Source organism: Hemicordylus capensis, chromosome 4 (genome assembly GCF_027244095.1).
Source record: "Hemicordylus capensis ecotype Gifberg chromosome 4, rHemCap1.1.pri, whole genome shotgun sequence".
Taxonomy (NCBI): Eukaryota; Metazoa; Chordata; class Lepidosauria; order Squamata; family Cordylidae; genus Hemicordylus; species Hemicordylus capensis.
Genome location: NC_069660.1, coordinates 6,186,955 through 6,196,684, shown reverse-complemented (window position 1 = coordinate 6,196,684; position 9,730 = coordinate 6,186,955). Strand labels below are relative to the sequence as shown.

The 9,730-nt window shown below is 52.8% G+C and overlaps 1 long non-coding RNA gene across 1 annotated transcript; it reads left to right on the top strand.

Annotated features, from left to right (window-relative positions):
* Nucleotides 1-1,269: 1,269 nt before the first annotated feature.
* LOC128322710 (uncharacterized) lies at nt 1,270-5,018 on the top strand. Its single transcript, XR_008305901.1, has 3 exons — nt 1,270-1,315; nt 2,622-2,713; nt 4,927-5,018. It is a non-coding gene; the product is annotated as an uncharacterized LOC128322710 (long non-coding RNA).
* The last annotated feature ends 4,712 nt before the right edge of the window (nt 5,019-9,730 follow it).

Sequence of the window (9,730 nt, the reverse complement as noted above, 5' to 3'; positions counted from 1 at the left end):
GATGGCTTTTTGGGAGGGGGGGGCATGTTTCCTTGATATCCATGAAAACCTACTGAAGGACAGGGGATCAATTCTGGCTGCCTGGGGGTTCTAGGGGGGCTGTTGTTGGGGCTGGGGGTGGGTGTCTCAGTTGGGGTGGGTTTGTGCTTTGAGGGGAAGTAGTGGCTCATCTGAAGGAACCAAAGGGAGGCCAAAGGAGGCAGCTCGGATTCCTCCTATCCTGTAGGCTGGCCATTCATCAGGTTAACCTCACAGCTCTACCTGATGAATGGCCTACCTGCAGGCAGCATGGGCCTCTGGCAGGGTTGAGGAGAGGGGAGCAACCTGAGCTGTCTCCTTGGATGTCCCTGCTGTCTCCTCAGGGTGAGCTGCTAATGCTGAGGGGATCTCTTCCTGAGGGGTTCAGAGCCTGGGTGGGTCCTGTCAGGTGGGGAAAGAAGAAGAGCACGAGTGTATGCAAGGAACAGAAAGCCACTCAAGTCTCTCTCTCTCTGTGTGTGTGTGTGTGTGTGTGTGTGTGTGTGTTGATCATATCCCTGTGCTGACTGATATAGACATCTCTAGGCAGTGTACAAAGTTCACACGTAACAAATGTAGAAACAATATAAAAGTTAATATTTATAGAACAAATAAAGTGATCTCAGTGAATGAAAACATTTGTGAAAACATCATAATTTAAACTTCCCGTTGAAATTAGAGCATCTCCTTCTCTGCTTGCTTTTAGGAAGACCCTGAAGATGTACGTTAACTGGAGGTACTGTGCTGGGAGTGGATAGGGCCAGTTACTCTCCCCCTGCTAAATACAAGAGAATCACCACATTAAAAGGTGCCTCTCTGCCCAGTTAGCAGGGGTTTTAATGTTAGAAATGCACTTAAATAAACCTGGTAGCATCTCTAGGATAAACCTAGGCAATCCCTAGAATTCAGGAGGAGTGGGGCACAAGGCAGAGGGGAGGCCCAGAACCATAAAGGACCAGAATGAGGGTGGAATCCACCCCTGCCTAGCCCCACACTGCTGCTGAGCAGCCTCGAATGACTCATGGGATGAGGGGAGAGGAGAAAGAGTACGTCACATGTGCGTGGGGGGGGGGGCAGCGGCAGGGAGGAAGCCTCCTCCCTCCCTCCCTCCCTCCCTCCTCGCCGTCCCCAGTGAGCAGTTTCAGGAAGTGTGGGTTGTTTCTAAAGGAGGCGGCTTCCTCTTCTCTGCCAGTTCCCCCTCTCTCCACAGGCTATTTTTTAAGGAAGCAGAGAGGAGAGGGAGGAGGAGAAGGGAGGAGAAGAGAAGGGGTGAGCCCTCTCAGTGGCAAATTTGCAGGTGAAGCTGGTGGCCGAGGGTGTGTCAGTTGTGCAGTTGTTGCTTCCAGCAGAAGGCAGGGCCACTGCCTCGCTAGCAGGTCCTGCCACAGAGAAGCCCTCAGCCTCATATGAACATCAGAACAGCCCTGCTGGATCCGGCCCAAGGAAGCCCATCTAGTCCAGCATCTTGTTTGACACAGTGGCCCACCAGATGCCACTGGAAGCCCACAGGCAGGAGTTGAGGACATGCCCTCTCTCCTGCTGTTACTCCCCTGCAACTGGGACTCAGAGGCATCCTGCCTCTGAGGCTGGAGGTGGCCTGTAGCCCTCCGACTAGTAGCCGTTGATAGACCTCTCCTCTATGAAGTGATCAGGGGTGTAACTATAGGGGGGCAGGGGGGGCACGTGCCCCAGGCGCCACCCCGGTGGGTCACGTGGGGGGGTGCCAAAAAGTGGCTCCCCCCCGCCGCCGCCCCTGGATCGCCCACTGAGTGTGGCAGCGTGCGTGCGGCGGCAATTCGGCGGCGGGTCGCCCGCCGAGTGGCGGCGGTGGCGAGTCACTTGCCGCGCCGAGTGCAGCGGTGGCTGGCCTGGCAGCAATGGGATGGCCTCCTCAGTGTAGCTGTAGCGGCCGAGCGGTGGCGCGGAGTGCAGGCAGCGATGCCGGGCCAGAAGGCAGGCTTGGCGAGGAGGCCATCCCATCGCCACCAGGCCAGCCACCACACCAGCCACCGCCGCACTCAGCGCGGCGGGCGACCCGCCGCCGCCACTCGGTGAGCGACCCGCCGCCACTCGGTGGGCGACCCGCCGCCGCCTGCCACATTGCCGCCGTGGCCCGCCACATCGCCGCAGCGGCCCACCACATTGCCACCGCCGAATTGCCGCCACCGCCAGCGATCTGCTGCCTGGGGGGCACCGCCGCCGCCGGCCCAGGTATGTGGGGGCCAGGGGGTGGCGGGGGGCGCCATTTCAGGGTGCTTGCCCTGGGCGCCGTTTCCCCCCGATATGCCACTGGAAGTGATCCAAACCCCTTCTGTCCAGGTTGTTGGCTGTCACCATATCTTGTGGCAGAGAGTTCCACAAGTTGATGATGCATTGTGTGAAAAAGTACTTCCCTTTGTCAGTCCTAAAATTCTTGGCGATCAGTTTCATGTGGTGACCCGTGGTCCTAGTGTTAGAGCACTCTGCCTCCTCATTATTTGAAATAGCAAGCTGAAGAAATTGCACAGACATAGATTTACTCGCAACGAAGGCCCCCCTGTGTGCTACTCAAAAGGGCAGAATACTTGTGAGTCAGCACTTCGGTCTGCTCTTTTGATCTGCAGGTTGGCCTGGCCACACAAAGAGACCCACTTTCAAAAAAGCCTCCACCCGCCGGGAGCTTGCTGGTTTGAGAGGCAGGCTGGAGAGCCCACCTGTGAGTATGCCTGTGTGTTCTTTGCTGAGATGGGACCAGGAGGGTTATGCTCCAGGAGAAGGCAAGCCAGGTACAGAGCGCAGCCTGGTCTCCCCACCCCTTCTCGGCGCTTCCGGAGGGAGCCAGCCCTGCTGCTCTGCCCTCCCAGTCCCCCCTTCACGGCTCCCCACTCAGTCAGCTGTGTGTTCTGAGCAGCGGGTGGGAGGTTGCCGGGGGGGCGGGGGGAGCTCAAGCGGCAGGAGGCGTAGGAGCCGTCCTAATGCGAATGCAATTATGATCTGTATGTTTTCAAGGAGCATAATTGCTCCGGGACAGCTGGCAGCCTCCCTCTCTTTGTCCTGCTTGCCTCCTCAATCAGGGGGGCAGCCCATGCACACATGCAGAACGGGAACTGGGGTGGGGGAGGCAGTTGCCATAGCAGCCCCCCTGGGATGTGCCATCACTCCGTCAATGCTGCTAGGCACACTCGCACACAATCCATACGGATCCCCTGGGGGTGTCCAGAATGTGTTATCTCTGCACATCACCAATCCCGGACCGGAGTTGATGCAAATCTCTAAAAATACGGTCTAGACGGGAGGTGGGACAGAGAGGTTCAAAGGGGCGATGAACCTCCAGTCTTCTCAAGCGAGGCTGCGGATGGATCTCTGGAATCGACTCATGCTGCTTGCAGGTCTCCAGGATTCTGCAGGAAGAGAAAAAGAAGGGGGCTGAATGCTGGAAAAGGAGAGGCCTGGCACAACCATCCCTTGATCATCAAAAGGAAGAAATTGACTGGACTAACCCAGGGCCCAGCCATCCACTAGGCAGACCTGGGCAGTCGCCTAGAGCATCGGTTTCTGGCAGGGGGTGGGGGTGTGCATAGACAGTGCCAGGATATAGCACTGCCAGTGATGATTTCTTCTCTCCCTCTTGTATGGCACCCATGAAGTACAGCACAGTGGGGTGAGGATGTAACCCTGCACCCCTTGCTGCTCCCCAAAGGGCCTGCACGTCCTACACCCCATAAGACACAGGCTTCTTGGCTCCTTCTACCTCAACCTCCGATACACAGCGGGTCTCCTAAGCTGAACTCCCTCTCTTGAATAGGAATCGCCGGCCTCAGCACAGGGGTGGAGCCAACACTGGGCGAAAGGGTTCAAAGAACACGGGCCGCCAGCCCTCAGGGGCCATGCCTCACGGCCACAGACATGTCCTCCGTGACTGACATCAGATGTGGGGGCGTGATTCCACTCTGAAACGAGGCCACGCAGCCCCATTTGGGAGCGAAGCCACACACCCGCATCTGACGTCAGACGTGGGAGCGTGGCTAGACACTCCCTGCTTCTGATGTCAGACGGAGGGGCAGGGCTGTGGGTGTGTGTGTGCGGTAGAGGCAGCACCCAGGCTGCCACTGGGCTCCCTCTGCGGCTGCCTCAGTACTCATTTCCAAAAAGAAACAGTCTCAGCCTGGACTTCCAAATGAGCAGCAGCTTCTTTTCATCTCTGAAGGGTTGGAGGTCCGCCCCGCCCGACACACACACATGCAATAAGAACATGAGAACCTAAGAACAGCCCTGCTGGATCAGGCCCAAGGATACCCCTCTAGTCCAGCATCCTGTTGTTACTCCCCTGCAACTGGTACTCAGAGGCGTCCTGCCTCTGAGGCTGGAGGTGGCCTGTAGCCCTCCGACTAGTTGCCAATGATAGACCTCTCCTCCATGAAGTGACCCAAAGCCCTCTTCAAGCCATCCAGGTTGTTGGCTGTCACCACATCTTGTGGCAAAGAATTCCACAAGTTTATTATGCGTTGTGTAAAAAAGCACTTCCGTTTGTTGGTCCTAAGTTTCTTGGCAATCAATTTCATGGGATAACCCCTGGTTCTAGTGTTATGTGAGAAGGAGAAGAATTTCTATCCACTTTCTCCACTCCATGCATGATTTTATAGACCTCTCCCATGTATCCCCGCAGTCTCCTTTTTTCTAAACTAAAAAGCCCCCAGATTCCCATAGACTGGGAACTCCCTCCCACTGTGTCCTCAACCCTATGTGGGCTATTCATTTGCGGGTCATCTGCAATCCAAGTTGGTCCTTCCAAGTGACCAGTCAAATGAACAGCCTGCGCTGCTAAAGTTCAATCCCGGGCTCTGTACATTATACTTGGTGGGAGGGGGCACCAAAACCCTCAGGCCGGGCCTGGCTGCACCACCCATGCTGGTATCTCATCTCTTTCAGGAGCAAATGGACTTCTGTTCCAGTTCATGTAGCGTTCATTCTGAGTCCATCGTCTCAGGGACGAACCACATGGTATGTTGGAGCAATGCGAGTGGGACTCCCAATGTAATCTTCTTCTTGTAAACGCAGCTCCAAGGGGTTGCTGGTTTAGACCCTTTTCAATCTGGCTTCCACCCTGGATATGGGACTGAAACTGTCTTGGTCACTCTAGTGGACAGGCTATGCCGGGAGCTAGACAGGGTTGGTTCTGCTGTTGGTTCTGCTGGACCTCTCAGTGGCATTCGATACCATCAACCATGGTATCCTTCTGGACCGCCTCTCGAGTATCTGGAGCTGCCCGGTGGGATCACATCACACCCATTCTGAAAGAGTTGCACTGGCTGCCAGTTCGTTTCCGGGTCCAATTCAAGGTGCCGGTTTTGACCTTTAAAGCCCTTAACGGTTTGAGCCCTGGATACCTGAGGGACCGCCTGCACTCAAAGGTTGCTGCCCGCTTGACGAGGTCATCTGAGGGGGCTCTGCTCCGGGTGCCGCCAGTGAGGGAGGCTCGGCTGTCGTGCACATGAGACAGGGACTTCTCTGTTGCTGCCCCCAGACTCTGGAATGCTCTCCCGGTGGCTATTCGCTCCTCCGTCTCCATCACAGTTTTTAGAAAGCATGTGAAATCTTGGCTTTTTACCCAGGCTTTTATATGATTGTCTCTGCTGCTGCTGCTTTGTATTGTTTGTGGTTATATTGCACTTGGTTTTTTTAATCTATTAATCAGATCTGTATTTTTATATTTTAGCTGATTGTGTAGTTGTGGTAGTCGTGTTTTAACTTTTGTGCGAACTGCCTTGTGATGGTTTTAATGGAAGGTGGTATAGAAATTTAACAATAAATATAAATCAACGGGGCTGCAACATAGGGGGAAGGGGGTTCAATCCTTCCTCCCGGCACCAATTGCCCAGTGCAGATTCCCCCCTCCCTGAAGCTGCTATTAGCCACAGAAAGAAAACTTACAGGCCTGACTTTGTGCTTGTAAGTTTTCCTCACTGCAGCTAACAGCAGGGTCACGGGGGCAGCAATTTGGATCCGGGCCATAGCATGGAGAGAGAAAAGTGCAAATCAGGGGTCCCCACAGCTGCTTCTTCCAGAATAAAATTCCGTCGGGAGTTCTAATCATCAAGCCCCTAGATACGATGAAGCTTGCAGGATTCAAATTGCAAATTTATACACATTATGGACCCTGTAGCGGGGGAAAGCTATTCAGGGGAGGGCATTTGGAGGGTCAGGCAGGGAAAGGGTTAAGCATCCCCTCCCTTCCACCACCTGTCTGTTCAAAATCCTTCCCTACAGCTGCTCTTTTCTCCCCCTCTCCTTTCTTGCTTTCTTTTTTTAAAAAAAACTGACATTTGCATGTAATGGGAGGTTAACATATTATTTCAGCACCAATATATAATCAACGTGAAATGTGTCTTTAACAGGAATTATAAATATATGATTCTGTTTAGTTGAGGGGAAGAGATAGGACGGGCAAGCCAGTCCTCCAGTTTGCATGGAGCTTGTGGCTGAGTTGCTGTGAGCCAGGAATAATCACTGCAATTAGGTTGATTTGAAAATTGTGCCGTTCAATCAGAGGTGTACCTAGGCAATTTTGGAGCCTAGACCTAAAGGCCTTTGGAGGAGGGCCCCTTGCTGGTGTCCCCCACCACCACTGCAAGTTAAGCATCATGCCCCCCGCCACCCATTCTTATCCCGCATGTTTCTTTCCCCACTCTGTCTCCAAAGCACCCGGCACAGATCACAATCACACTCGGCCTCCTGGTGCAGTGCGGGCCAGCGGTGACCACACCACCCAGAACAGACTAACGAGGATTTGGGGGCCCCCAGGAGGTGTGGAGGCCCTGGACTTTGGCCCCAAAGTCCAGGGGTAAGAACACCACTGCATTGAATTTCCAGCTGCAGGCTTTGAGGACTTGACTCGGATTGTTTTGGCTGAGGTTTCAGTCTCTGGTGTCTGGGTGGGTGTGTGATTTGGCCCCAAGACTTGTCTCCACTCCCAGGTATCAGCTTCTGAGGTTTTGCAATACCCCATTTCCAATATTGAACGTTCACCAGATTGCACATATCTTGGTCAGGCTATTATGACTCCACTGTAGGACTGACTCCAGTGGCAGTGGTTGGCAGCTCCTTCTTTGTCCTTGATGAGCAAAGTGTGTCCCCAGTGGAATGATTGGGGAGCACAGGTTGGGCTACCACAGAGGCAGCACCACCCCGTGTCGAGTTCGCCCCTCTCCATAATGTGTAGTCCAGGGGTTCTTAAGCTGGGTCCCCAGATGTTGTTGCACTACAACTCTCATCATCCCCAGCCACAACAGTCAAAGATATGATGGTGCTTGTAGTCCAACAACATCTGGGAACCCAAGCTTGAGAATGCTTGATGTAGTAAAACCTATGAAATGTACGGATGCCACCACTTTTCCCTTGCCTTCTCCACATCATGGGTTGTCACTGGCAGGGTTGGGGAACATCCAGTCAAAGTTCTCTTCCAAACTCTTTCTGCATTATCAGCATTTGTAGTGGGCATCAGAAATATGAGAGAGGTGTCCATGTGCTTTTTAGTGTCCTGTATGCCATTGCCAATATTCTTTGGCTTCTTCCCATTACAGACTGAAATGGACGCTCTTCTGGAAATGGGATTCATAAATAGAAGTATTGCAGCAGGCCACCAGCTGGATGCTGGGAAGGGTTCCCAGCATTCCTCAGCTCCAATGGCTAAGCTTGCTTTGCCCCACTATGGCAGATCCTTCTGCTTGGAACTAGGTAGGTGCAAATCAATTTGAATTTGAATCAATTCGACTCATATTTGGGTGATTTGAGTTATTCAAATTTGAACCGAGTCACCTCTTAGAAGGGCAATTAAATCTGAATTCAAAATGAATTTTTGAAATTTGACTCAAATATTATTTGAATTGTTTGGCACATTTTTTAAACCACTCAGCCACCCTGATTGGTTAATAGGGTGCCAAAACAGGGCTGAATCCGTTTGAATTCAATTTGAATCGAATCAAATTTTCAAATCTAATTCAAATCTGAATCAAATTCAAAACAGATTTTCAGAATTTGAGATGAATAAAAAAATTGGTTTTGTGCACATCTCTTCTTGCAACATTGTAGGGCAGTTCACATGATCAGCATTATGGCAGGAGAAGCCTTCTTTACAGATTCAGGAGCTGGGTACACGTCCGATTTTTTGATTGGGTGTTAGATAATAAAAAGGTTGGAGGCAGGAACTTGATCACCAGCCAAACCCCAGCTGGGTAGGACAGTTTCCCTGCCTACCTCATTCAGAAGCTGGGGACAGGACCTGGGTAGGGTATGCTCAGCCTACCTAGCTGGGGCTTGACTGAAGTTCAAACTCCCCACCTCCAACCTTGTTCTTATCTAACACATGAGCATGCCTGGCTTCCACATTGGGGTAGGAAATTCTATCATGTGAACAGTAGTTTATCAAGGCACCTGTGCCAACTGGAAGCTGTCTTATGCGCTTGCTGATGAAATGTTTAGTCCTTGTTCACGCACTTTTTAGAGTATCACTGGATGACATTACCACCCATCTGTTGTCCACTGGTGTTTTCCCTGCACTTAAATGGTCACAATTATTAACACATAAATTATGCTTTTTTTTAGAACAGCGGCAGAGCGTAATGACCATGGGTGGGTTCATAGATAACAGCAGCAAGTAAGGACAGGAGAACTGCTGGTTGCTGCTGGGCGCCTGCTTCTGCTACTCCGGCCATTTCTGGGATGACTAAACCTTCTGATGTCAGGCAGAGAGTGTTGGTTAACCACCTGACCCCGACATTGTGGTCGTTCCCATGGCCAGCCCTACCGGAGTAGGACAGGGCTAGCCCAGGTAGGGCTGGTTGTGTGAAGCACCAGGATCACTGCTGATTCCGATGCTCCTCCCCCAGGTAGCCCTGAATGTAAACCCAAGCTAAAAGTGAGGTAGGAAGGTGAGCATGCATTGAGCATCTCCTCACTCACCCCCTGGTTCTGTGGGCCGTTGCGCTGTGGGCAGCTGTTCCTAGGCTGCCAGTAGCCATCTTGACCAGAGAGTCCGGGGGAAGGGGCGGCCAGGCAGCAGGGAGCTTTCCCGATGTACCACACTGCTTGTGTATGCGCTGCATTGTGGGATACCTGGCGTCATTCCTTCCCGCCTCCCCACTGCCGCTTGTCTCCTCGTTGTGCTGCTCATGAGGGCACATGAGCAGTGGAGCCCTAACTGGGCTCTGGTTGTCTGGGGGAGGGTCCGTAGGCTTCTGCCTTCCCCTCAGCCCACCCCCCTGTGGACGTGGTAATGACTTTATTGTCAAGCCAACTTCAAATGTTGGTGAAGCATGTTGGGCTGAGGTCGACCACCCACATTCTCCACCCAATCGCTGGCAGCTTTCCCAAACCTACTTGTTGCTGTCATGTGTGAACCTGTCTCTTATGTGGGTGGCCCTGCAGTTCTGTCTTTTTTTTTTTTTTTAGGGGCGTGGCTTGGAGGTGCTTTGATGAGTTCTGTGTTTGTGCCTGGATACACCAGAAACAGGAGGGGCCCGAAGGGGGAGGCTGGTCTCACCAAGCGACACTATGGAGGAGAGTGAGGATGCGACCTCGTGCCATGAGCACACAGACAGACACACATTGCTGTAGAAATGGTGGGGCAGCTCTGCTGGCGATGCCAAGCAGAAGGGTGGAGGAGAGCTGGTCTTGTGGTAGCAAGCATGAATGGTCCCTTTTTACTAAGCAGGGTCTACCTCGGTTTGTATTTGGA